The 27823-nt window shown below is 47.9% G+C and overlaps 1 protein-coding gene across 3 annotated transcripts in view; it reads right to left on the bottom strand.

Moving 5' to 3' along the window:
- CARD11 (caspase recruitment domain family member 11) overlaps positions 1-27823 on the bottom strand; it is a 142540-nt gene that overhangs the window by 67801 nt on the left and 46916 nt on the right. Inside the window, exon 1 of one of the 3 annotated variants that reach the window (XM_012455592.3) lies at positions 6657-6783. The exons of the other annotated variants lie outside the window; for them this stretch is intronic. The gene's annotated coding sequence lies outside the window, so the exon portion shown is untranslated. Of the gene's footprint in view, positions 1-6656; positions 6784-27823 lie in introns of those variants that run through there. 3 annotated transcript variants of the gene reach the window in all.

The raw sequence follows: 27823 nt of genomic DNA, 5'->3' as shown, positions 1-27823 counted from the left end.
TTTTCATGGGTTAGAAGCATAGAATAGATGGCCTTCTGATTTCTGACCTCCAAGGCACAAACTGTCTTTACCGGGTGAGATGTAGACAGGCCAGCTGGCCCTACGTCCCACCAGGAGAGCTCTTCATTTGCCAGGGTCCCCAAACATCAGTGTTATGGCAACAACGAACATATTTGCCACCTGCTTCCACCCTGGGCAACTTCCAGAATCTGAAAGGTCTTCTTCCCCATCAAAGCAAGTCTATTCTGCCGGACACTGTGGCTCACGCGTGTAACTCCAGCACTTTGGGGGTCTGAGGTGGGAGGATTGCTTCAGCCCAGGAGTTGGAGACCAGCTTGGACCACATAGTGAGAACTTGTCTCTACAGAAAAATTTAAAAAGTATTTGGGAGGCCGAGGCGGATAAATCACCTGAGGTCAGGAGTTCAAGACCAGCCTGGCCAATATGATGAAACCTCGTCTCTACTAAAAATACAAAAATTAGCTTGGTGTGGTGGCTGATGCCTGTAATCCCAGCTACTCAGGAGGCTGAGGCAGGAGAATGGCTTGAACCTGGGAGGCGGAGATTGCAGTGAGCCGAGATCACGCCACTGCACTCCATCCTAGGCAACAAGAGCAAATCTCTGTCTCAATAAATAAATAAATAAAATAAAATAAAATAAAATAAATAAAAAAGTAGGCAGGCATGGTGGCATGTACCTGTGGTCTCAGCTACTCAGGAGGCTGAGGTGGGAGGATCACTTGAGCCCAGGAGGTAGAGGCTGCAGTGAGCCACGATTGCTCCACTGCAATCCTGTCCCAAAAGCAAGGAAGTCCATTCTGTCCACTGGGGTGTATCTGGAGTTCAGCTATGTTTGTGGGATACTGAGAACCCCATACCAGCCATCACTTTTGGGATGATACTCAACACATCACTCTGTCATTGTGTAAGGGAGTGAGGGTATAATTTCATCACCAGGTGACTTTCGGAGGACATATTCCCAGACAACCAGGACGCAATTTATCTGTGCAGTGGGTGTCTGCACACAGTGGGCACTCAGTCAACCTCGGAGCAAGAGAACAGAATGTCTCAGTAACCAAACCCACTAGACAGACACACAGGTGGACACTCACAGCCTCTAAGAGGAGACTGTCATCGTGCAGACAGCTGGGAAGCCCCCATCCCGTGTTCTGGATGGTCCTGCTTGGGCTGTCTGTGACCTCACTAGGATTACTCTAGGCCGTAGCTGGGCTTCCAGGAAGGAAAATGAATAATTAAGATGCTGGAGATGGAAAGCTTCAGGACATGATAGAGATTTTTAGTTTTTAACTAGGCAGGAAAATAAATGTCTGAGGCCAGTCGAGGTGGCTCACACCTACAATCTCAGCACTTTGGGTGGCCAAGGTGGGCACAGAGCTTAATCCAGGAGTTTTGAGACCAGCCTCAGCAACATAGGGAGACCCCGTCCCTACAAAACATACAAAAATAAGCTGGGTGTGGTGGTGCACACCTGTAGTCCCAGCTACTTGAGGAGGCTGAGGTGAGAGGATCACTTGAGCCCAGGAGGTTGAGGCTGCAGTGAGCTGTGATTGCACCACTGCACTCCAGCCTGGGTAACAAAGCGAGATCCTATCTCAAATAAAATAAAATAAATATAAAATAAAAGCAGCATCTCAATGTTTAAGCACATGTGCCCATTCAGGAAAGGGCTCTCAAGAGACCTCAAAGAGTAACCCCATCACCTCTCAATCCCCAGGGACTGGCGACCCAGTGGGGTAGGTCCCAGATTTCTGATTTGTCCAATTTCACCTTCTGCTGTGTGTCTTTTTTTTTTTTTTTTTGAGACAGAGTCTTGCTCTGTCACCCAGGCTGGAGTGCAGTGGCACGATCTTGGCTCACTGCAACCTCCACTTCCTGGGTTCAAGTGATTCTCCTGCCTCAGCCTCCCAAGTACTGGGATTACAGGCACCTGCCACCACATCTGGCTAATTTTTGTATTTTTAGTAGAGATGGGGTTTCACCATGTTGGCCAGGCTGGTCTTGATCTCCTCATCTCAGGATCCGCCTGCCTCGGCCTCCCAAAGTGCAGGGATTATAAGCGTGAGCCACGGCACCCAGCCTCTGCTGTGTGTCTTATGATAACATCACCATTTACAGGAGGAGGCATTTCTAGAATAAAGCATGAAGCCTACATCTGGCGCTCTTATTACCACGATTATTTTAACAATGAGTGTCTCCATCTGAGGTTAGGCGGGCACAGAAACGGAATTCAAACCACTCGGATTTTCTATCTCAGAGCATTCTGCCAAAGAGATGCCAGGGGAGCAAGTGAGTTAAAATGCATTAATTGAGCACCACTATGTTAGGAGCAAAACAGGTTTGTGCATCCAATTAAATGTGGGGCATCTGAGACGGAGAAAGACGAAGAGAGAGGGGGGATTACAAAACGGTCTCTTTACTTACAATTAACTACAAAATAAACCGCTCTGTCATGAAACGGGGCCCTCTCTGTTCCTGCCACCCCTGTGGTCCACGTTTCAATTAGCTCTGTTATTCGGGTCCCCTATTACTCTAGATAACCCAGGACTGGCTGTAATTAATTGTTATAATGTACTCAGGAGCAGAGCCAAGCTGCAGCTTGGGAAGGGTGGTTGAAGCTGCTGCATTCCTCTAACGGGCCTCCTGGAAGGGTTGGCTTGGAACTCAGCCTTCATCAATAAGACAGAGCCGCTCTGTGGGATGATGAGGGAGAGGGGCTGAGATATTTGGAGTCTGCTTTTTCTGCCGCATTTGGTGCTGTAAAGGCATCTCCTTCTCTCTCTGCCCCACTCCCTTCACTAGTCCCTGAAGCCCTGAACCCTTCCTGCCAGTGACATTTAAAATAGAAGACACCAGACTGGGCACGGTGGCTCATGCCTGTAATCCCAGCACTTTGGGAGGTGGAAGTGGGTGTATCACCTGAGGTCAGGAGTTCGAGAACAGCTTGGCCAACACGGTGTAACCCTGTCTCTATGAAAACTACAAAAATTAGCTGGGTGCCATAACGCACTCCTGTAATCCCAGTTACTCGGGAGGCTGAAGTAGGAGAATTGCTTGAACCCAGGAGGTGGAGGTTGCAGTGAGCTGAGATTGCACCACCGCACTCCAGCCTGGTGACAAGAGCAAGACTCTGTCTCAAACAAAGAAACAACCACAAAAATTAGCCGGGTGTGGTGATGCACCCCTATAATCCCAGTTACTTGGGAGGCTAAGGCAGGAGAATTGCTTGAACCTGGGAGGTGGAAGTTGTAGTGAGCTGAGACTGCGCCACTGCATTCCAGTCTTGGTGACAGAGTAAAACTATGTCTCTCTCACACACACACACACACACACACACACACACACACACGACATCTTATCCATAGAATGGAATAGTATTCATCCATACAGAGGGATGAGGCAGGACTGGCATACACTACGGCACGGATGAGCCTTGCAAACACTACGCTCAGTGCAAGAAGCCAGACGCACAAGGCCACTTTTTGTGTGGTATTTTACGTAGAATGCCATTTAGATGAAATGCTCAGAATAAGCAAATCCATAGAGATAGAAGGCAGGCCGGTGAGTGCCAGGGGCTGTGGGGAGAGAAGAATGGAGGAGGGGGTGAGTGGTAATGGGACGAGGTTTCCTTCTGGGGTGATGAAAGTGTCCTGGAAGTGGATAGAGGTGGTGGCTGCATAGCATTGTGAATGTACTAGATGCCACCAGATTATTGATTTTAAAATGGTGACTTTTATGTTATGTGAACCTTATCTCAATAAATAAATAGAAACAGGCGGGTGCAGTGGCTCATGCCTGTAGTCCCAGCACTTTGGGAGGCTGAGGCAGGAGGATTACTTGAACCCAGGAGTCTGAGACCAGTCTGGGCAACATAGCAAGACCCCATCTCGGCAAAAATAAAGACTGGGCAGGTGTAGTGGAGCGTGTTATAGTCTCAGCTACTCAGGAGGCTGAGGCGGGAGGATTGCTTGGCTCAAGAGTTTGAGGCTGCAGTGAGCTGTGATTGCACCACGACACTCTAGTATGGGCAGCAGAGCAAGACCCTGTCTCAAACCTAAACTAAACTAAACCCAAAACAGCTACAATTTCTTGAGCTGAGTTGAGCAGGGGCCAGGCCCTAAACCCTCAGTGACTCCAAGCCCCAATCAGCCTGGGCAGGAGGCTATGATCATCTCTGGTGAAGACCTGAGGCTTCCCAGTCTTGTAGAGGGGATATCAAGGGATGAGACAGGTTTTGGGGAAGCTGGGACTTGAGCCCTGGAGGGGAGTCTGTGTACTTGTCATGGGAGGTGACAGTCCACATGGGAATTGCAGGAATGACTTTTTTTTTTTTTTTTGAGATGGAGACTTGCTCTATCGCTAGGCTGGAGTGCAGTGGTGCCATCTCGGCTCACTGCAACCTCTGCCTCCCAGGATCAAGTGATTCTCCCTCCTCAGCCTCCTGAGTAGCTGAGATTACAGGTGCACGCCACCATACCTGGCTAATTTTTGTATTTTTAGCAGAGACAGGGTTTTACCATTTGGTCAGGATGGTCTTGAACTCCTGACCTCGTGACCTGCCCTTACAGGACGCTGGGTAGAGGAAAAGAGCGGATAGAAACAGAGGGGGAGAAAGAAGGTAGGGTGAGTGGGAGAAGAGAGGACGGCAGGGCAGGGGCCTTGTGACAGAAAAGGGAACAAGAACTCAGGGTTTTATGTTGTACCCACAGGTGCAGAGCTGAGAAAAGGAAAGAGAAATGAAGAATGGCAACTTGGAGGAGGTGGGGGGGGCGGTGGTGGGGGCACAGGGTGCAGGGTGAGAAAGTGAGAAGGCAGTCTGGTCGGGTGTGGGTGGGGGGGCTGTCACCTTCTCGGGTCACACCCCTTCTCCTGAGAGCTCCCGGGACTGCAAGCAACTTGTTCAGGAACTTGACTAATTTCCCAGAGGCTGGCTCACCTGTTTCCAACCCATCAGTGATCTTGAAACTTAAAAATACTCAGACTCACACTTTCCGCCTATCCATGCAAGGTAAGAGGAGCCAAACACATCTCAAAATGCACCGGTTTTTCTTCTTCTAAGGGGGCAGGCTCCCATGGTGTGCCTCCACCCTCTCTTTTAATGCTTCTATTGTGTAAAAATGTCTTTAAATGAATTTGTTGGGCTTGGTGGCTGGATTGGGCATTTCTTTTTACTTTCTCTATGAAAACACAAGACCTGCAAACAAGAGGCCATGTTTTTCCAATGTTTATCCCTCTCCCAGCATGGTGGTGATGGAAATCCATTCCCCAGCAACAGCGAGAAGACCATGGGATTCTTCAGGCACAGAGATCATCTCTACCTTCCTGCCGTGTAAGTGGGAGATGATAAATGAGTTGGAAACAGGGAAGTCGTTTTAACGTTTGTGCCAAATGATACAATCACCACTAATGAAATAAGGCAGCCGTCAAAACTGCACCCAGAAACTGTCCATCAGTCTGGACGTGAGGTTGTTAGAATGAGTTTCCGCAGCAGCGGAGAGGAAGTGACTGGCTGCTCTCTGATCATCTGTCTCTTCTTCCCTGTGTGCAGAGAGCTCTGGAGAAGCCCACTTAAGAAGCCAGGCTTCGAGGTGACAGGAACGTGTTGCAGGTAGGGCTCCACCCACCAGGCAGTGATGGCCGGGGATGACCCTGAAATCGCTGCACCTGGGGATGTTACACACTGCATGAACGAGAGACCAAGAGCCTATCATTCCGTTTCTCATTTTAAAGGAGGCCTCTGAGGTCTGGCTGACATTTGCAAACCACTGAAGTCAGTGACGCCCCATAAAAGGCCGTAGTCTCTCACAAGCAAAAGTTCCCAAGGGGCTGCAGAGGTTCTTCAAGCCCGTGACTTAAGGAATGAATTCCCAAAGTGTTTCACCAGGAATGAGGAACCTACTCAGATGCCTTTAAGGGATCCTGGGGGAGAGGAACATCCCCTTTGGGGTCACCAGTCCTACTATCTCTTTGGAAAGCTCCTTACCCCACAATCACATTTGTGGGCAGGGGCTGGGCCTTGGGTGCCCTGGTGGATACCAGCAAGCCACAGGCTCATTCTTTGGCATTTGTAATCTCAAGAGATCCCACAGGAACCAGCTGAAAGGTGCTTGTGGCATTGAGGGGTGGGGAACACGAACACTTCCCAGAACCAGAGACTCCAGTGGCTTGGAAACAGACCCCGTACACACTTCCTCTCCACCTGGCTGGGGACCACGGGCATCAGAGACCTTGAGTCACACTCTGTGCACTGAGCCCCACTCTCCAGCCTCTGGCACTGTCCCAGTCAGAAGAAAATAAGACCCAGTGCTATATGACAGTGGGAGTATCCCGGCCCGTGTGGGTCACCTGGCACGTATAGAGAGCACCTGCGGGCCGGATGCATGGAGCTCTGTGCAATCCAAGCCACGGCATCAAACAGTCGCCCCAGCACCTGCTACTGGGACTCCACATCTGGTTTAGGAAATTAGGAGATGCAAAGGGGCATGCATGAAGCCGTGAGAACACACGGGCATGGACAGGACAAGGGGGCCAGGTGCTGGGGAGAGGGGGTCCCATGGCAGCCCCCCGGGACAGGGCTTCACCAGCTCTGCACCTGTGGGCCTCCATCAGGGGTCCGGCCAGTTGGGAAACGTACTCACGTGGTGGTGAGCCCGCTAGGTCCTGGGGGTCTCTCGCGTCCCTCTCAAATTCTCTCTCCTCCTGTTGGTTCCCCAGAAAATACCAGGGCTGCGGGAGAGCAGCCACCTTCCCCGGAAGCCCACGCTGACACCCCACTCAGAGGCTGCTTCTATTTTTAGCAGGGGCAGAAGTGGGGGCTGGGGGTGGGCTGCCTTACTTCCCTCTTTTTTTTTTTTTGTTCTGAGCAGAATCTGTGGGTGACTTTCCACTCACAAGACGGGGAGGCTGAGAGCAGAAAGGGACCCATGCTGTGCAGGGCAGGCAGGAACTGCAGGGAAAGGGGTGCGTCTGTCATCAGGGCCAGGAGGGCAGGTTGGGGGGCACAGGGTGGGAGCCCAGCATCGTCAGTCACCGTGCGCACCTCTGCTCTGCTCTGCTCTCCCCACTGGGCCCCAGGCCACACCAGACCTCACCTAGGGGGCCTCTCTGGCCTCCTCTGCACCTTCCAGATGGTTCCTCTGGGATCTCTTGAGATTGCAAATGCTGAGAAATGAGCCTGTGGGCTTGCTGGTGTCCACCAGGGCACCCAAGGCCCAGCCCCTGCCCACAAACAGGTGATTGTGGGGCAAGGAGCTTTCCAAGGAGACAGTAGGACTGGGGACCCCAAAGGGGACGTTCCCCTCCCCCCGGGATCCCTTAAAGGCATCTGAGAAGGTTCCTCAATTCCACAGAGGAGGAAGACTGGTCAGCAGGAAGCGTGGGGCTTCGGACATCCCAGGGAACACTCTTCTATGAGCATGCATCACATGATACATACCCTTTTCTCCTCTCTCTCTTTGAAGTTTGTTAGTGGGTGTGGACCTAAAGTGCTTTGGACACCCCCACCATCTGCTGCCCCTACCTGGAATCTACCTTGAACCCTAACCTACTCTGACAACCTGTGTCTTCTCTTTGTGTCTTTGCCTGGCAGGCTACCTGTAGAACTCTGACGGCCTCATTTCCCTGGGAGGTCCTGTGGTGTAGACGCCTGGAGGGGCAGATGGGCTGGAACATCGTGTCTTCACCAGCGAATGGCGGCAACAAGAGTTGCGGGAATGAATGGAGGCAATGCATGAAAACCACCCATCTCAGTGTCCTGTGCATGCAGGTGAGTGATTCCTTCCCCAAAGCTGTCAACGTACCCTCCGCTCCTATACAAGTGAACTCCAGTTTCTCGGCCCTTGCTTCCTGGCCCTGGGCAATAGCACCCAAATCTACTATCTTAGCTTCCTCCTTATTTCCCAGCCTATAGGATTCGCAAGAATGCTTGTGTTCCCCCTCTTTTCTTCCAAAAAATTGAGGTGCAATCAGTGAGCTGCATGGATCTTTAGTACACAGTTCAATGAGTTAGGAAGATGCCCACGTAACCAAAACCCCAATCATGATACAGAGCATGGTGATCCTCCCCGACAAGAAGTTCTTTATGGCCCTTTCCATCCCCCTGTGGCCCCTAAAGGCAACTGTTACTGTGATTTTCATCAGCTTTGCCATTTCTTGAGCCTTAGGAGAGGAGAATAATGCTGTTGTACTCAGACGTCCCCTCCTTGGGTCTCCAGGAAGCTGGACACCATAGCTGTGTGCTCTGTGTGATGGTTAATTTTCTGCGTCAACTTGACTGGGCTAAGGGATGCCCAGATAGCTGGAAAAACATTTCTGGGCATGTCCTTGAGGTTGTTTTTCAGCATTTGAATCAGTGCATTGAGTCAAGAAGACCCACCCTCCCCAGTGTGGGTGGGTGCCATCCAATCTGCCCTGATAGAACCGAAAGTTGGAGGAAGGAAGAATTCTCCCTCTTGAGCTGGGACATTCATCTTCTTTAGGGTCTGGTTCCTTCCACACAGCGTTTTGGGGCTGGTGTCAGTCACGTGGTCCTGTCTGTTACTGGCCAGTATCCCATCGATGTGTGCCCCATATTTTCTTGACTTGTGTGTCTGTCGCTGGACATGTGGGTTGTTTCCTGTTTGACTGGGACCTTCTTGTACAGGAGGTCTTCATGTGGACATCTTGTCATTTCTTTTGAGTAAACATCCTGGAGTAGGACTGTCTGGGGAAGAAAGACAGGGTGCCCCCAGCCCAGGGCCACCACGGAGAATTAGGGGGGCAGCAGGGATGACGCTGATCTCCTCACACCTGTGCTCCGATCATTCCAGCACTAGCACTGTCTCCTCTTACCCTCTGGGAGAACCCATCCTTCCTGGTTTAGACGGGAGAGGTAGTGATGGTGACATCGGGAGGCTGAAACCCATCAGAAAGAAGCGGAAGGCAGCCGATTCAACCCGGGGCTGGCAATTTCAGGAGAAAAAGATGTCAACACCTTCAAAGGTGGGGACAGACTCCCTGGAGGTAAGTCCCTTCCAACTTTGGATTCTGAAACACATCCCATCAGAGAGACAAAAAACATGGCTGGTAGAATTCAGGCTTGATTCCCATCTCTCCGCAAGAGGGTGAGAAGATTCCTGCTGGGCTGTCCAGGGAGGGTGGCCAGGATCACCAGCGCCATGGGGTGGGAGGAGATGAGTCCTCCCATGGGCAGCACGGGGAAGAGGGGTCACCTGAGGCCACAGAGGAGAGGGCTCCTCGGAGGAGGTGGCAGTAACTAAGTCACACACAAAAAGGAAGTGGCATCTGAGAGCTTCCAGCACGCATGCCCAGCGAGGTACAAGCCTGAGCTTGTGGGTGAGGAGTGATTTTTCTAGTATGGCAAGAAACATGAAATACAAAACAGCTGGTTCTGCAATAAGCCAGCCCCAGAAGAGCTTGGCAGCCCTGGAGATGGGGCAGACACGATGTGGACTTAGGGGCTTTGGGGTTTGAGCCCTAGCCTGGACTCCTGAGCCTCAACAAAGGGGCTGGGAGGCAGCCCTCTTTCCTTTTTTTTGAGACGATAGAGTCTCATTGTGTTGCCCAGGCTGGAGTGCAGTGCAGTGATACAACCTCAGCTCACTGCAACCTCTGCCTCCCAGGTTCAAGCAATTTCTCCCACCTCAGCCTCCTGAGTAGCTGGGATTATAAGAGTGCACCGTCACGCTCAGCTAATTTTTGAATTTTTTTTTTTTTTTTTTTGAGACGGAGTTTTGCTCTTGTTACTCAAGCTGGAGTGCAATGGCACGATCTCAGCTCACTGCAACGTCTGCCTCCTGGGTTCAGGCAATTCTCCTGCCTCAGCCTCCTGAGTAGTTGGGATTACAGGCACGCACCACCATGCCCAGCTAATTTTTTGTATTTTTAGTAGAGACGGGGTTTCACCATGTTGGCCAGGCTGGTCTCGAACTCCCAGCCTGAGGTGATCTACCCACCTTGGCCTCCCAAAATGCTGGGAATACAGGTGTGAGCTGCCGTGCCCGGCCAGGAGTCCTCTTTCCTAATGCTCCTTCAGTGAAGCCAGGCCTGTCCTCCTGAGGCCCCCAGACCAGTTCAGGCCTAGGCCCATCTAAGCACTTGGGATCCCACATCCTCCCTGGCACTATTTGTTTTCTTTATCTCCGCCTTGAAGCTGTAGTACCAAACAGGCAGGCCCTTGACTGCTGACTCAGCTGCCGGAGCCAAAACTCATAAAATCCTCTTTCAAAAAGGTCCAGTGATTTTATTTTCTGATCATAAATATGAAATTTAATTAGCAGCCTGCTGCTAATGAAGTCACCGTGGAAGCCAGCCTGGAGAGGCAGAGGGAACTGAACACCTGCAGGCAATGGAAGCCACTGCCCCCTTAACCCTTCCTCTCCCGCTGCCCCTCACTGGGTCCTTCCCAGGCCACATGGGCCCAGCTGCAGAGGGGCAACCTCTGGCCTGGAAGGACAAGGAGGGGCTGCTCATTCAGGTAGAGTGGGATGCAGCTCAGATGTGCCCTCTTTGGGTCTCCAGGAAGCTGTGGGCACAGCAGCTGTGCACGCTGTGTGACGGTTAATTTTCTGTGTCAACTTGACTGGGCTAAGGGATGTCCAGATAGCAGGTGAAACATCTGGGTGTGTCAGTGGGGATGTTTCTGGAGGAGATCAGCATTTGAATCAGTGGACTGAGTTATGAAGATCCGCCCTCCCCAGTATGGGTGGGCACCATCCAATCTGTCGAGGGGTCCTGATAGAACAAACGGTCACAGGAAGGAAAAATTCTCCTTTTGAGAATTCTCCTCTCCATCTTCTCCTGCCGCCTGACACTGGAGCTCTTGGTTCTGGGCCTTTGAACTCTGGGACTTATACTGTGGACTCCCCTGGTTCTGGGACCTTTAAACTAGGACTGAATGACACCACTGGGTTTCTTTTTTTCTCTCTCCTGTTTTTCTCTCTTCCCTTCCTTCCTTCCTCCCTCCTTTCTTTCTTTTCTTTTCTTTCTTTCTCTTTCTCTTTCTTTCTCTTCTTTCTTTCTTTCCTTCCTCCTTCCCTCCCCCTTCTTTCCTTCCCTCCCTCCCTTCCCTCTTTCCTCCCTCCTTTCCTCTCTCCCTCCCTCTTCCTTTCCTTTCTCACTCTTTCTCCCTCCCTTCCTTCCTGTCTTTTTCTTTTTCTCTCTCTTTCCTTTTCTTTCCTTCCTTCCTTCTTTTATTCCTTCTTCTTTTTTTGAGACAGGGTCTTGCTGTGTTGCCCAGGCTGGAGTGCAGTGGCACGATCATGACTCATTGCAGCCTTGAACTCCTGAACTCAACTGATTCTCCCACCTCAGCCTCCTGAGTAGCTGGAACTACAGGTGTGCATCATCATACTTGGCTTATTTTTAAAATTATTTAGAGATGGGGACTCATTATGTTGCTCAGGCTGGTCTTGAACTCCTAGGCTCAAGTGATCCTCCTGCCTTGACCTCTGAAAGTGTTGGGATCATAGGTGGAAGCCACTGCTTCCAGCCCTGGCTTCTGTGATTCTCCAGTTGGCATATAGCAAATCACGGGGCTTCTTGGCCTCCATAATCACGTGATCCAATTCCCATAACTCCCCTTTTATATATGTCTCTATGTATCCTATTGTTTCCACATCTCTGACTAATATACTCTGCCCCAGATCAGAGACCCAGCTTCTGTCTTCTCTTTAAAACCCTCTGATAGGCTGGGCCCAGTGGCTCACACCTGAAATCCCAGCGATTTGGGAGGCTGAGGTGGGAGGACCACTTGAGCCCAAGAGTTCAAGACCAGGTGGGGCAACACAGTGAAACCTCTCTATAAAAAATTGTAAAACATTAGTCAGGTGTGTGTACCTGTGGTCCCAGCTGCTCAGGAGACTGAGGTGGGAAGATCACTTGAGCCCAGGAGTTCAAGGTGCAGTGAGCCATGATCACGTCACTATACTCCAGCCTGGGCGACAGAACCAGACCCTGTCTTTAATGATAATAATAAAACCCTCTGATGGAACACTGTCCACAGCAGAAGGGAAGCACTGGGAATAATATGGGGCTCTGCTTAGGAGCTTAAGGGAAAGCCACTGTAGCTTAGAAAGCGCCCAGTGCCTCTGCTCCATGCTGGCCGTGAGCTGGGGGCACACAGCGTAGTCCACTCTGCCTTACAATGGACAGGATGCTATGGAGTCCTTCTCGCCACCAGCCAGTCTACCTGGTAGTCACTTCCAGTCTGCTAACAACCCAAGAAGGTCAGAAGAGCCCTATAGCTCCTCCTTCACACTTCACAAAACACACAACCCTCAGGACCACCCTGTTCCTCCCGATACTCCTGGCTTCATTTTCTCTTCCTAGAATGCAGGAATAGTAATGCTGATAGTTTGCAGGAATTTTTTTTTTTTTTTGAGATGGTATCTCACCCTGTCACCCAGGCTGGAGTGTGATGGCACGATCTTGGCTCACTGCAACCTCCGCCTCCCGGGTTCAAATGATTCTCCTGCCTCAGCCTCCCAATTAGCTGGCTAAGATTTTGTATCTTTAGTAGAGATGGGGTTTCACCATGTTTGCCAGGCTGGTCTTGAACTCCTGACCTTGTGATCTGCCCACCTTGGCCTCCCAAAGTGCTGGGTTTATAGGTGTGAGCCACTGTGCCTGGCCAATTTGCAGGATTTTAGTGATGATTAAACAAACTTCTCAAGAACATGCCTGGCCTACAGTAGGAGCTCCATAAACGGGAGCTTTTATTATCATCATCTTGCACAAGTTTATGAGTTAAATCCCAGATCCCGAACTCAGTAACATCTGAAGTCCTACGCAGAAGACACGGACTATGATCCAGGAGGCTGAAGTTAGAACGTGACTGTTAATTTCCCAAACATGCCAGGAAAAACCCAGTGCCTCTGGTCGGTGCCAACAAATGTTAATATGTACTTAAGAGTGTCCGTGTGTGCAACACAGGGTTGACAGTCTCAGCGTGTGTGGATGGTGTGGGGACGTGGCATCTCCCTGCACAGAGGTCACACCTGTGCAGACAGCCTGCACTCGTAGTGCACACAGGAGCTGGTACCCAGACCCCTCCCCACAAAACACAATACCTGTCAGACGTGACAGGGAGCCACGCTCCCCCCGATAGAGCCTGCAATGTAAACTTTAGATTTAGTCTGTGGTCAAGGAGCACAGGATTATATTCTAGTAAAAAGTTTACGACAGAAGGTAGTAGAGTTTTCGAGGAATTTTTTCTTGCCAGCTTGCTTTTTTTTTTTTTCAGAAGCGTATTGCAATTCTGCAGGCATTTGGGTCCCAGCTCCTGAACGAGTAGGAGCAGCTCAGGTTTTGCTGCTGGAACCTCTGCAGGGAATCCTCCTAGGATCACGGCTGAGGTTTTGGGGATGCTGGAGTCGGAACCCCTCACGTATCTCTATCAGCCCCAACAGGTGCGGCTGGCTTCCAGGATTAAATGTTACGGGTAAGCTGAGTTTGTGTAAATCAAACTCTCTTCTCCCGATTGACTGGGTTTAGAGCTGACTCCCCATACACGCAACCACCCTCCACGCGCCCCTGCTCACAGCCTCAAATTCCTCACTCAAAGTGTCGCCCGTCGGCCGCAGCGTCAGCATGAGCCTGTGCTTCACCTGCCTCATTTCAAGCCTCACCTCAGCCCTGCAGAACAAAGCCCGCGGTTTCACACGTTCCCCAGGTGACTCACACACACCGATAAGCGCTGCTCCAACTCACCCGTCCCCGTGCGCAGAGACACGTCGACTTCCCGGTTTGCACCCTGCCTGAGTGTTTTAGGACTTTGATTTGAAACACATGCCCATCCCTCTTGGCTCATACCTCTGCCTGGTCTTTGATGGTGTTTCTTTTTCTTTCTTAGAGACAGGGTCCTGCTCTGCTGCCCAGGCTGAAGTGCAGTGGCACAGTCATGGCTCACTACAGCCTTGACCTCCCTGGCACAAGCTATCTTTTTTGCCTCAGCCTCCCAAGTAGCTGGGACTACAGGTGCACACCACCACTGCTGGCTAATTTTTTTTGAATTTTTTGTAGATATAGAAACTTGCTATGTTGCCCAGGCTGATCTTGAACTCCTGACCTCAAGCGATCCTTCTGCCTCAGCCTCCTAAAGTGCTGGGATGACAGGCGTGGACCACTGCGCCCGGCCTACTGATGGTGTTTCTGATTTCCCAATGTAGCTCCACACACCTGAGATTCCTCTGGGTGACTGAGCCCCAGGCTACCCAGGTCCTCACGTGGCAGATGCTCGGACACACTGCAAACCTTCCATGGAACATTAGCTTCATGCCTAACTGCCAGCTCCACCTGGAAACCACTTCCTGGACTTGGGGCTCTGAGATCTGTCGCTGATTTCCAACTCATCTTCCCAGCTCTTAAGTGGGTTAAGAAAGAGCACAGTTGACTTGTAGCTAGTCCTTCTCCTTTTACAAAGTGAGGTGCAAAATAAGGACTAAGCCCAACAATTGTTTCTTGGAAAAAATTGAAGAGTATAAAGAACTGAAAGTAGACCCACTGGCCAGGTGCGGTGGCTCACGCCTGTCACCCCGGCACTTTGGGAGGCTGAGGTGGGCGGATCACCTAAGGTTGGGAGTTCAAGACCAGCCTGGCCAACATGGTGGAGCCCCATCCTCTACTAAAAGTACAAAAATTAGCCAGGCCTGGTGTCGTGAGCCTGTAATCCCAGCTACTCAGGAGGCTGAGGCAGGAGAATCGCTAGAGCCTGGGAGGCAGAGGTTGCAGTGAGCTGAGATTGTGCCGCTGCACTCCAGCCTGGGTGACAGAGCAAGACTCTGTCTCAAAGTGAAACAAAACAAAACCAAAAAACCAAACAAACAAACGAAAAGGAAATCTACCATTCATTCTAGCAATCCCACTACTGGGTATCTACCCAAAGGAAAATGAGTCATTATATCAAAAAGACACTCACACACGCATGTTTATAGCAGCACGATTCACAATTGCAAAGCTGTGGAACCAACCTAAGTGCCCATCAACTGATAAGTGGATAAAGAAAGCGTGGTATAGATACACCATGGAATACTACTTAGCCATAAAAAAAAAAAAGAAATCATGTCTTTTGCAGCAACTTGCACGGAGCTGGAGGCCATTATTCTAAGTGAAGTAACTCAGGATCAGAATGCCAAATACTGCAAATTCTCACTTATAAGTAGGAGCTAAGGCCGGGTGCGATGGCTCATGCCTGTAATCCCAGTACTTTGGGATGACAAGGCGGGTGGGTCACTTGAGGTCAGGAGTTTGAGATCAGTCTGGCCAACATGGTGAAATCCTGTCTTTACTAAAAATACAAAATTAGCCAGGTGTGGTGTCATGTGGCTGTAATTCCAGCTACTTGGGATGCTGAGGCACAAGAATCACTTGAACGCAGGAGGCAGAGATTGCAGTGAGCTGAGATCATGCCATGGCACTCCAGCCTGGGTGACAGAGTGAGACTCTGTCTTAAAGAAAAGAAAACATTAAGCAGGAGCTAAGCTGTAAGACCACAAAGACATACAGAGTAATATAATGGACTTTGGGGATTTGGGGAGAGGAGGGTGGGAAGGGGTGAGGGATACAAGGTCACGCATAGGATAACAGTGTACGCTGCTCGGGTGGTAGGTTTATCAAAATCTCAGAATCCCCCACTAGAGAATAGAATTGGTCCATGTAACCAAAAGCCACTAGTATCCCAAAAGCAACAGAAATTAAAAAAAAAATTCTTTAAAAACCCCAAACAAATTAAATATTTAGAAATCTGAGTCTGTGTGGGTTCTGTCTCAAAGATACAAACTCTCTGATAGTCTATGGAAGGTAAAGGACAACTATTTTGGAATATTTCTTGTTTGTTTTTTCAATGATCTTTTCATCCAGGCCTTGTTACTGTTACAGATCAGATGAATATGCAAATGGATGGAAATGACCTGTAGGCCTGCTCTGCCAAGATGAGAGTGGAGGGAGTGAGTTGGTGACTTCTCTTAATCTGTAGCCTCAGGGAAGCACTGCTACCCAATGTCAAGATGGTAAAACCTCCCCCCGAAGAGTAAGATCAGGATGTATGCTTAAGGTGTAAGGCTGATGAGTAGCTGCTAGGCAGATTTGCTAGCAACATTGAAGGTGAGAGAAACAAAAATTGCAAGTGAATTTATTTTCTCAATTCTATGGTCAAAGTGAACAATGATGATTAAGCCATTAACGTACTTTTTTGAAGAAGGTAAGTGTTCTAGTTTAAATTGCTATAATTTTACTTATCTGACATTGGAGACCTTCATCTTTCAGTCATTACAAATGATTTTGAAAAAACGGTTCGAGTATTATATAAGCAATAAAAACAACTGGCAACGTGAGAATTAAACTTAGTTAATGTAAAAGATTCAGCAGTTAGTAAGATTTTTTTTTTGAGGTAGTCTCCCTCTGTTGCCCAGGCTGTCCAGTGGTGTGATCTCGGCTCACTGCAACCTCTGTGTTCCAGGTTCAGGCAAGCAGTTAGTATGATTATTTAGCTTCTCAAAGATGCTTTATATCCAAATCATGTGAAACCTTAATTTACATTGAACAATTAAAGATTGATCTTGAAGAATTCATAATTCTTCCACAGTAGAAATGAAATGATTCCTGGCTGGTTATTTTCTTAAAAATAAAAAAATTTGAAAAATTCAAAAAAAAAATAAATTAAAAAAATAAAAATCGAGTAATATTTCATACAAGATTTTTCAGTACTCAGTCTTCTTTGGGATCGGGATACCCAGTGAATCCAACCCTCCACACATCCCACCTCACGGCTAACCTTGTGTAACACCCGCTTCCTAATAAATTCAGATCAGTCATGAGGTATGCGGAAAGTAACAGGTGAGAGTATTCAGCAATTATAAAATGGGACAGGCATTTAAAACAGCTGTTGGCAGACATTGCCTGACAGCTAGCTCAGGACGGATCCTGATGGAAGATCTAATAAATCCACATAATCAGCCCTGCCAGCACTGTGGCTTCTCACCTCATCCACTTTATTGTTGGTTTTTGTTTGTTTGTTTGTTTGTTTGTTTTTGAGTCGGAGTTTCACTCTTCTTGCCCAGGCTGGAGTGCAATGGCGCGATCTCGGCTCACTACAACCTCAGCCTCCCGGGTTCAAGCGATTCTCCTGCCTCAGCCTCCCAAGTAGCTGGAATTACAGGCACATGCCACCACACCTGGCTAATTTTGTATTTTTAGTAAAGACAGGGTTTCACCATGTTGGCCAGTCTGGTCTCAAACTCCTGACCTCAAGTGATCCACCCGCCTCAGCCTCCCAAAGTCCTGGGATTACAGGCATGAGTCACCACACCCGGCCTTAGCTCCAGAGTAGCTGAGATTACAGGCATGAGCCACCGTGCCAGACTAATTTTGTATTTTTAGTAAAGATGGGGTTTCTCCATGTTGTTCAGGCTGGTCTCGAACTCCCGACCTCCAGTGATCCACCCACCTCAGCCTCCCAAAGTGCTAGGATTATAGGCATGAGCCACTATGCCCAGTCTTTTGTTTTTTTTGAGATGGAGTCTCACTCTGTTGCCCAGCCTGGAGTGCAGTGGCACAATCTTGGTCCACTGCAACCTCCGCCTCCTGGTTCACGTGATTCTCATGCCTCAGCCTCCTGAGCAGCTGGGATTACAGGTGCGCACCACCAGGCCCGGCTATTGTTTGTATTTTTTGTAGAGATGGGATTTTTACCATGTTGGCCAGGCTGATCTCGAACTCCTGACCTCAAGTGATCCACCTGCCTAGGCCTCCCAAAGTGCTGTGACTACAGGTGTATGCCACCACACCTGGACTGTTACTTGATTTTTTTTTTTTTTTTTTTTTTTGAGATGGAGTTTCACTCTTGTTACCGAGGCTGGAGTGCAATGGCGCCATCTCGGCTCACTGCAACCTCCGCCTCCTGGTTTCAGGCAATTCTCCTGCCTCAGCCTCCTGAGTAGCTGGGATTACAGGCATGCGCCACCATGCCCAGCTAATTTTTTGTATTTTTAGTAGAGACGGGGTTTCACCATGTTGACCAGGATGGTCTCGATCTCTTGACCTCGTGATCTACCCGCCTCGGCCCCCCAAAGTGCTGGGATTACAGGCATGAGCCACCGCGCCTGGCCTGTTACTTGATTTTTTAAAAAATTAAAGTCATTTAACTTAAATAACTTTAAATCAATTATTCTTTTTTTTTCTTTTTGAGATGGAGTCTCACTGTTGCCCAGGGTGGAGTGCAGTGGTGTGATCTTGGCTCACTGCAACCTCTGCCTCCCGGGTTCAAGTGATTCTTGTGCCTCAGGCTTCTAAGTAGCTGGGATTATAGGCATGCCACCATGGCCTAGCTAATTTTTGTGTTTTTAGTAGAGACAGGGTTTCATCATGTTGGCCAGGCTGGTCTTGAACTCCTGACCTCAAGCTATCTGCTCGCCTTGGCCTCCCAAAGTGCTGGAATTCCAGGCATAAGCACGGTGTCCCTGATCCACTTTAGACATCACAAGACAGAGCAATGCAGCCCAAACAGAGCAAGGCAGCTTTGCAGAACCAAGGGGACAGAGATTAGCAATCAGGGCAGCGGAGGTGGCTGGCATTTGGGAACTGCACAGAGATAGACTGTTTGGCTACATACTAAACTATCCAGGCACAGGCAAGACTCCATAGCCTGGCAAACAGCAACTATCCAGGGACTGTGAACAGAAGAGATTTCAGATGACACACGCGACTGAGAAGCGTTGGTGTTCCCTCTAGCCAAGCTGGGGAGACCTCTCTAAATTTCCTGGAATTCAAAGACCCCAAAAGTCTATAGCTTAGGAGCAGGGTGACTCTAACTCTAGAAGAAGGATTAGTCCAGATGTACCTGACAAAGCTTAGAAAGAAGTTTCAAGAGGATCAACGCTATTCATCTCCAAATTAACTATTAGCCAGATCAAGACTTCTCACAACGTAGGGAAAGACAACAAAATCCAGAAACTCAGCAATTTGATATCCACCATGACCAGAACAGAATCAGTTTTGTTACTGGACATATCATAAGCTGGCAAATTTGACCCATAATCAGAAGTGCCAGATGACAGAAAGAAATCCAGAAATTACAGAAATATTGGAGTTTTCAGCAAAGACTTTAAAACAGCTATTATAAATATGTCTAAGATTTAGTGAAAACATGAACATAATAAAGGGGCAGAAATGAAATTCTCAAATGGAAATTCTTTTTTTTTTTTGAGACAGGGTCTCACTCGGCCAGTCCAGCTGAATGCAGTGGTGCAATCATAGCTCACTGCAGCCTCGACCTCCCAGGCTCAAGTGATCCTCCCATCTCAGCCTCATGAGTAGCCGGGACTACAGGTGTGCACCACCACACCCAGCTAAGTTTTTGATATTTTGGAAGAGACATGGTCTCACTATGTTGCCCAGGCTGGTCTTGAACTCCTGGGCTCAAGCAATCCTCCTGCTTTGGCCTCCCAAAGCACTGGGATTACAGGTTTGGGCCACTGTGCCCAGCCCAAAGGGAAATTCTGTAACTAAAAATCAGAATACCTGTGGTACAAATTCAATGGATGGACTTAATCACTGACCACTGTAGGAGAAAGTACCAGTGAGTTTGACAACAGGGCAGCAGGAGCTATATAACCAAGGCACAGAAGGAACAAAAGGCTGAAAAGCATAAACAGGGAGTCAGTGAATTGTGGGATAATATCCAGTGGTCTAATAGGCGTGTAATTAAAGTCCCAGATGGAGAAGACAGACACGTTCTGGAAGAGAAACAACTAAAAGGAAAAAAAAAAAAGACCAAATAAGAAAAGAAACAACCTAATTTTTCCAGATTCGATGAAAAATATTAACCACAGATCTAAGAAACTCAATGAACTCTAAGAAAAATAAACGTAAAACCGTCCATAGGTAGATATTCATTAAGCTGCTGAAAACCAAATCTAAAGAGAAAATCTAAAAGCAGACAGAGGAGAAAAAACATATACAACAGAAGAGTGATAAGAATCACTGTTCACTCTTAATATGAAACAGTGCAAATGAAAAAAAAATTATTAATGTGCTGAAACAAAATGGCAAACAAGTCAGCTTAGGATTCTCTTTGTTTCTTTTGAGACAGAGTCTTGCTCTGTCACCAGACTGGAGTGCAGTGGTGCGATCTCAGCTCACTGCAACCTCCACCTCCTGGGCTCAAGTGATTCTCTTGCCTCAGCCTCCTGAGTAGCTGGGATTACAGGCATGCGCCACCATGCCTGGCTAATTTTTGTATTTTTAGTAGAGATGGAGTTTTACTATATTGGCCAGGCTGGTCTCGAACTCCTGACCTCAAGTGATCCACCCGCCTCAGCCTCCCTAAATGCTGGGATTAGAGGCGTGAGCCACCACGCCCGGCTGGAATTCTTGATCCAGTGAAATATCTTTCAAAAATAAGATGAGATAAAGGCCCTTTCTTTGATAAACCAGAAACCAAAAAAATGTACTACCAGCAGACCTGCAATATAAGAAATGTTAAAGGACAATTTTCAGACTAAAGGAAATGACACCAGACGGAATGGATCTGCGTGAGTGACCGAAGAGTACCAGAAACAGTAGATGCCTGAGTCAATAACATACTTTTCTCATTCTTTTTTTTAAATAAAGACAGGCTTTCACCATGTTGGTCAGGCTGGTCTTGAACTCCTGACCTCAGGTGATCTGCCCGCCTTGGCCTTCAAAGTGTTTGGATTACAGGTGTGAGCCACCACGCCCGGCCACTTTTCTCATTCTTAATGTCTTTCAAAGATAATGACCTAAAGCAAAAATAATAAGTCTATTGTGCAGTTTTGACATAGGTATAAAACATATGGTGATAGGCCAGGTGCGTTGGCTCACACCTGTAATCCCAGCACTTTGGGAAGCCAAGGTAGGAGGATTGCTTGAGCTCAGGAGTTCGAGACCAGCCTGGGCAACATAGTGAGACCCCCATCCCTACAAAAAACCAAAAAATTAACTGGATGTGGTGGCGTGTGCCTGTAGTCCCACCTATTTGGGAGATAGTGGTGGGAGGATCGCCTGAGTCCAGGAGATGGAGGCGGCAGTGAGCAGTGATTGCACCACTGCACTCCAGCCTGAGCAACAGAGTGAGACCTTGTCTTGAAAAGAAATATGTGTGTGTGTGTAGGTATATTTGAAGATAGATATATACATATACACACACACACATATTTGACATATACATGACATATATTTGACATGTATATTTGGCATATATATATTTAACATGTATATGACAGTAATTGCACAAGCGATGAGAGAGGCCTAAGTGAAAGAACATGATTATAGGATTCTTACAGTATATGTGAAGTGACATAATATTAATACAAACTAGTCTGTGATAAGTTAAAAGATGCATTTGATAAGCCACAGGGCAACCACACACATATACAAATAAGAGAGAGAGTCAGGCTAACAAGTCAGTGGAGGGGAGAAAATGGAATTTCTAAAAAAGATTAATCCAAAGGAAGGCAAAGAAAGGAGGAAAAGTAAAACAAAGAGCGAATATAACAGAAAGAAAACATGGCAAAGGGTAATGAACCGAACACTTCAATGAAAAGGCAGAGGCGATCAGTGTGGATTAAAGATGACTCAATTCTATGCCATCGATAACAGACACACTTTAAACATAAAGACGTAGATGAGGTAACAACAGTAAAAAGATGGAGACACTATTCATAAAAACTGAAAAGGCAATATTAACATCAGAAGAGTAGACTTCAGGAAGAGGTGTATTACCAGGGACAAAGAGGGACATTTCATAATGAAAATAGAGTCAGTTCATCAAGAAGATACAACCATCTTAAATGTGTATGCACCAATTCTAAAGCTTCAAAACACATGAGGCCAAAAGAAATAAAACCAGGAGATTTGGGCAAATCCACAATGATGGTTGTTGATTTCGACAGTCCTTTTTCACCAACTGTTAGAGCCAGTAGATAAAAATGAAGGCTATAGAAGATTTGAATAATACTATCAACCAATTTGGCCTAATTGATGTTTACAAAACACTACAGTTAACAGTTGAAAAATACATACTTTTTTTTTTTTTTTTTTTGAGATGGAGTCTTGCACTGTTGCCTGGGGTGGAGTGTAGTGGCCCGATCTCAGCTCACTGCAACCTCTGCCTCCTGGGTTCAAGAGATTCTCCTGCCTCAGCCTCCTGAGTAGCTGGGATTACAGGTGCCCACCACCACGCCCAGCCAATTTTTTTGTATTTTCAGTTGAGGAGGGGTTACACCATGTTGGCCAGGCTGGTCTTGAACTCCTGACCTCATGATCCACCTGCCTCAGCCTCCCAAAGTGCTGGGATTACAGGCATGAGCCACCGTGCCCTTCCATAAATATTCTTTTCAAGTGTATGTGGAACATTCACCAAGATCTTATGTTGGTTCATAAAACAAGTCTCAATAACTTTAAAAGGACTAAAATTATATAGAATATGTTCTTTGACACAATGGAACTGAAGTAGAAACGTACAATAAAAAGGAACCTAGAAATTCTCTAGATGTTTGGAAATAAAATGACACAGTCCTAAATAACCCATTGGTTAGAGAAGAAACCAGAAGGAACGTATGAAGATGTTTTGAACTGAATGGAAATAAAAACAAAATATCAGAATTTGTGGAATGCTGCTAAAGCAATGCTTAGGGAAGACTTGATAACTTTCGATGATCATATCAGAAAAGAGAAATAATTTAAAATTAATGATCTAAGTTTCTGCATTATGAAGCCAGACTGGGAGTGGCACAGCCTCTCTTCTTTCATTTCTTTTTCTTTTTTTTTTTTTTTTGAGATGGAGTCTCGCTCTGTAGCCCAGGCTGAAGTGCAGTGACATGATCTTGGCTCACTACAACTTCTGCCTCCCAGGTTCAGGCAATTCTTTGCCTCAGCCTCCCGAGTAGCTGGGATTATAGGCACGTGCCACCACGCCCAGCTAATTTTTGTATTTTTAGTAGAGACGGGGTTTCACCATCTTGGCCAGGCTGGTCTTGAACTCCTGACTTCGTGATCCACCCACTTTGGCCTCCCAAAGTGCTGGGACCACAGGCCTGAGCCACCTCATCTAGCCCTTTTGATTTCTTTTTTATTTTTTTAAAAATAAATATTTAGAGACAGGGTCTCACTCGGCCATCCAGCTGGAGTGCAGTGTTGAAAATATGGTTCACTGCAGCCTTGACCTCCCAGGCTCAAGTAATCCTCTCACCTCAGCCTCCTAAGTAGCTGAGACTACAGGTGCACACCACCATTCCCAGCTAATTTACATTTTTTGGGGGGTAGAGATAGGGTCTTGCTGTGTTGCTCAGTTTGATCTTGAACTCTTGGGCTCAAGTCATCCTCCCACTTTGGTATCCCAAAGTGTTTTGATTACAGGTGTGAACCACCAGGCCTGCCCAGTCTCTCTCCTCTCATTCTCCTTTTTGTAAGGAGGCCAGTCATTAGATTCAGCCCCCATCCCCTTATCCAGTATAATCTGTTTTTAAATTAACTAACCACATGTGCAAGACCCCATTTCCAAGTAAGGCTGCATTCTGAGGTTCCAGGTGGGCATGAAATCTGGGCAACATTATTCACTCCACTGCTGTCCACCCTCTGGCCAAAACACAGGTAAGTTTCAATGAAGGTGAAAACAGAGCACAGGGCCTGGGTCTTCAAGGGAGCCTTCAATAGCCCATGTGTGGGTCTGGGACAGGGAGGCCTGGGCCATGGAAACGCAGCTCATAAATTAGAATCTGAAAGAACACGACGTATGTGCGTGTGGGGCCAGGATCCCGCCAGATGAGGGATGGAGAAGGCATTTCTGGAGGTTCTTGGGAAGAAAGTGCATTTCTAGTGACCACCATGGCATCTGATCCACTCAGAGGCATCACTAAAATCTCAAGGCCCCGAAAAGCTTTGAGAACACACCTGTGACACGTGTGAAGTCTATGGGAAAGAGAGGCAGGGGACTTGCCAGGGGGAAGCTTGTAGCCAGGGACAGAGCAGAAGGTGGGCCCTGTGCTCCAGGTCGGAGCTGCTTTTAATTGCCTTTGCCTTTCCTGCACGAAGGAGTCTAGGCCATTTAGCTTTCTCTGCAGAAGAATGAACCTTTAGCAGGATGGGTAATTGATCTTCAGCAGCGGAAACGTCTGGCAGGTTTTGATGCAGAACTGGCCTCAGTAAACCTGTCCCTGACATTCCCTGCAAAGCTCCCGCCCCCGCCTCCTCTTGTCTGGAGGTGTCTCCATTCTAGCTCACCAAATGCTCAGGGTCGTTATGTTTTAAAAAATCCCATCAATGATAGACTGGATAAAGAAAATGTGGCACATATACATCATGGAATACTATGCAGCCATAAAAAAGGATGAATTCATGTCCTTCGCAGGGATATGGATGAAGCTGGAAACCATCATTCTCAGCGAACTAACACAAGAACAGAAAACCAAACATCTCGTGTTCTCACTCATAGGCGGGTGTTGAACAATGAGAACACATGGACACAGGGAGGGCAACATCACACATCAGGGCCTGTCGGGGGGTAGCTGGGGGAGAGATAGCAGGGGGTTGGGGGAGTGGGGAGATAGCATTAGGAGAAATAGCTAATGTAGATGACGGGGTGATGGATGCAGCAAACCACCATGGCACATGTATACCTGTGTAACAAACCTGCACGATCTGCATATGTACCCCAGAACTTAAAGTATAATAAATAAATATTTAAACAAAGAAAAAAAAGAAAAAAGAAAAAATCTTGTCCCGTCCAACTCTGCTTTCAGGAATGGCGCGAAGAGCCGAAGCGCATGGTGAGCAGCTGCCTTCTCTAGGTGGAGCATGCCCACACCTCACCTGGGATGCAGGTGTTTCTGTTCTTAGGCCCCGGGCCCTGGATTCCTGCCCAAGGTCACACAGCAGGGACTGTCCCAGCCCCGTTCACTCATGCACATCGGATCCCAAGGCAGGGCTGGTGGCCTCTAAATCCTCCCACTAGGGTTTCAGTGCCTGGCTGTGTTAAAGCTGTCACCTTTTCTACAAACACCTGTTCTGAACAGTGAAAATAGCTATTCCTAACACAGGAACTGCAAGCTCCAGGGATCTGCGTGTGTATTGGGGAGAGTGGGGTAGAACATTTCTGGAAAAGGGGGCCTCAAAACATAGCGCCGTTTATAGATGAGAAAAGATGCATTTAGAGGCTTGACTGGAATGGGCCACACATCGGAATGCCTTGCCAGACAGTGGCTCAGAAGACTTCAAAAACGTTTATAAAGATGCCCCATTAAAAGTGGTTATGTGTTGGTAACAGTGCTGGTCTGCTCAGCCTGCCTTAACCACACACCGGGTGGCCTACCCAAGAGAAATTCATTTTCTCATGGTGCTGGAGACTGGAAGTCTGAGATCCAGGGGCCAGCAGGTTTCTAGTGAGGCCCTTCTACCTGACTTGCAGGTGGCCACCTCCTGGCTGTGTCCTCAAATGGCCTTTACCTCCATGCATGTGAACCTGGTGTCTCTCCCTCTTCTTACAAGGACACTGGTGCTGTGGGAGTAGATCCCCGCCTTTATGGTCTTATTTAAAATTGCCTCCTTAAGATTGATAAATAAAAATTTAACTATTATTTGACCCAGCAATCCCACTATTGGGTGTCTACCCAAAGGAAAAGGAATCATTCTACCAAAAAGACACCCACACTCTTATGTTCATGGCAGTGCTAATCACAAAGCAAAGACATGGAATCAACGTAGCTACACATCAAGGGTGGACTGGATAAAGAAAATGTGGCACATATACACCATGGGATACTACACAATCACCAAAAAGAACAAAATCGTATCCTTTGTAGCAGCATGGATACAGCTGGAGGCCATAATCCTAAGTGAATTAATAGAGGAACAGAAAACCAAATACTGCATGTTCTCACTTATAAGTGGGAGCTAAATGATGAGAGTGCATGGACATAAAAATGGGAACAACAGACTCTGGGGTCTCCAAAATCAGGGAGTGAAGGAGGAGGGCAAGGGTTGAAAAACTACTGACTGATATGGTTTGGCTCTGTCCCCACCCAGATCTCACCTAGTTGTAATAATCCCCATGTGTCAAGGGTGGGACCAGGTGGAGGTAACTGAATCACAGGGACTATTTCCACCAAGCTGTTTTTGTGATAGTGAGTGAGTTCTCGCAAGATCTGATGGTTTTGTAAGTATCTGGCATTTTTTCTCCTTGCAGAAGAGGTGCCTTCTGCCATAACTGTTAAGTTTCCTGAGGCCTCCCCGGCCATGTGGACCCGTGAGTCAGTTAAACCTCTTTTCTTGATAAATTACCCAGTCTCCGGTATTTCTTCATAGCAACATGAGAACAGACTAATACAACTACCTATTGGATACAATATTCGCTCTTTGGGTGATGGGTTCAATAGAATTCCAAGCCCGAGCATTACACAATATCCCCATGTCACAAACCTGCACATATACCCCCTGAATCTAATATTTCCCAAAAGAAAACAATCACTTCCCCCTTAAAAAGCCCCATGTGGCTGGGCACGGTGGTTCACACCTGTAATCCTAGCACTTTGGGAGGCCAAGGTGGGTGGATCACGAGGTCAGGAGATCGAGACAGGCCTGGCCAATATGGTGAAAGCCCATCTCTACTAAAAATATAAAAATTAGCCAGGCATGGTGGCAGGTGCCTGTAGTCCCAGCTACTTGGGAGACTGAGGCAGGAGAATTGCTTGAACCCAGGAAGCAGAAGTTGCAATGAGCTGAGATGCACCACTGCACTCCAGCCTGGGCGACAAAGACCGTCTCAAAAAAAAAAAAAAGGCCCGTCTCCAAATAAAATCACGTTGAGAGTTAGGGCTTCAACATGTGAATTTGGGGGACACTACTCAGTCCATCACAGTAACCAAGCCTGCTGTTCCCTCCCTGTCCTGATGGGATGTGCGAACCAAAGTAGTTTTTTTTTTTTTTTTTTTTTGAGATGGAGTCTTCCTCTGTGGCCCAGGCTGGAGTGCAGTGATGCTATCTCAACTCACCGCAACCTCCGCCTCCTGGGTTCAAGTGATTCTCCTGCCTCAGCTTCCCAAGTAGCTGGGATTACAGGTGTCGCCACCATGCCTGGCTAACTTTTTGTATTTTTTAGTAGAGACGGGGTTTCACCGTGTTAGTCAGTATGGTCTCAATCTCTTGACTTTGTGATTCACCTGCCTCGGCCTCCCGAAGTGCTGGATTGCAGGCATGAGCCACTGTGCCCGGGCCAAAGTGGACTTTTTTAAGAAAGGAGACTTGACCTGATAATATCCAAACATACAGTCCTTTAAGACAATATTTCCAACAATTTGACAATCGCTTCACATGTTTTCTGGAATTTCCTCCTCTGAATTGCTATAATTCTAAAGCTTGAGAAACAGTTACAGAGGGTGAGAATCTACATTCTTCCTCATGCAGTGACACTGTTGCTGGTATAGGCCCAGAGCTCAAACAGCGGCCACACCGAATGACCTAGCATTTCCCAGCCTCTGTGCACGCGCCCATGCTGTTCCACACACCGGGAATGCCCTACCCATCATGTCCATTACACGGCACACCCCTTGGGGCTCAGGGCCATTGCTGCCCGAACTCTGTGGCAGCTCCACGCCTCCTTCCTCCACCGCTCCCAAGCTGTGACTTTCAGACTAGCACTTGTCACTTGGGATTGTGCTTTTTCGTCTACTTCACTAGGCAATTTGCCCTTGAAACCAGGAGACCCGTCTTGCCACCAGGAGCGCCTCAGTCATCAAGGTGCTCTGCAGATGTCTGTCAAATCTTGTCAAGGTGATGTTCTACCCAGCTCCCCTCAACC

Source organism: Aotus nancymaae, unplaced genomic scaffold (genome assembly GCF_030222135.1).
Source record: "Aotus nancymaae isolate 86718 unplaced genomic scaffold, 86718_ANA_hifiasm-v0.15.2.pri h1tg000015l_0, whole genome shotgun sequence".
In the NCBI taxonomy this organism is placed as follows: Eukaryota; Metazoa; Chordata; class Mammalia; order Primates; family Aotidae; genus Aotus; species Aotus nancymaae.
This window is presented reverse-complemented; position numbering and strand designations above follow the sequence as displayed.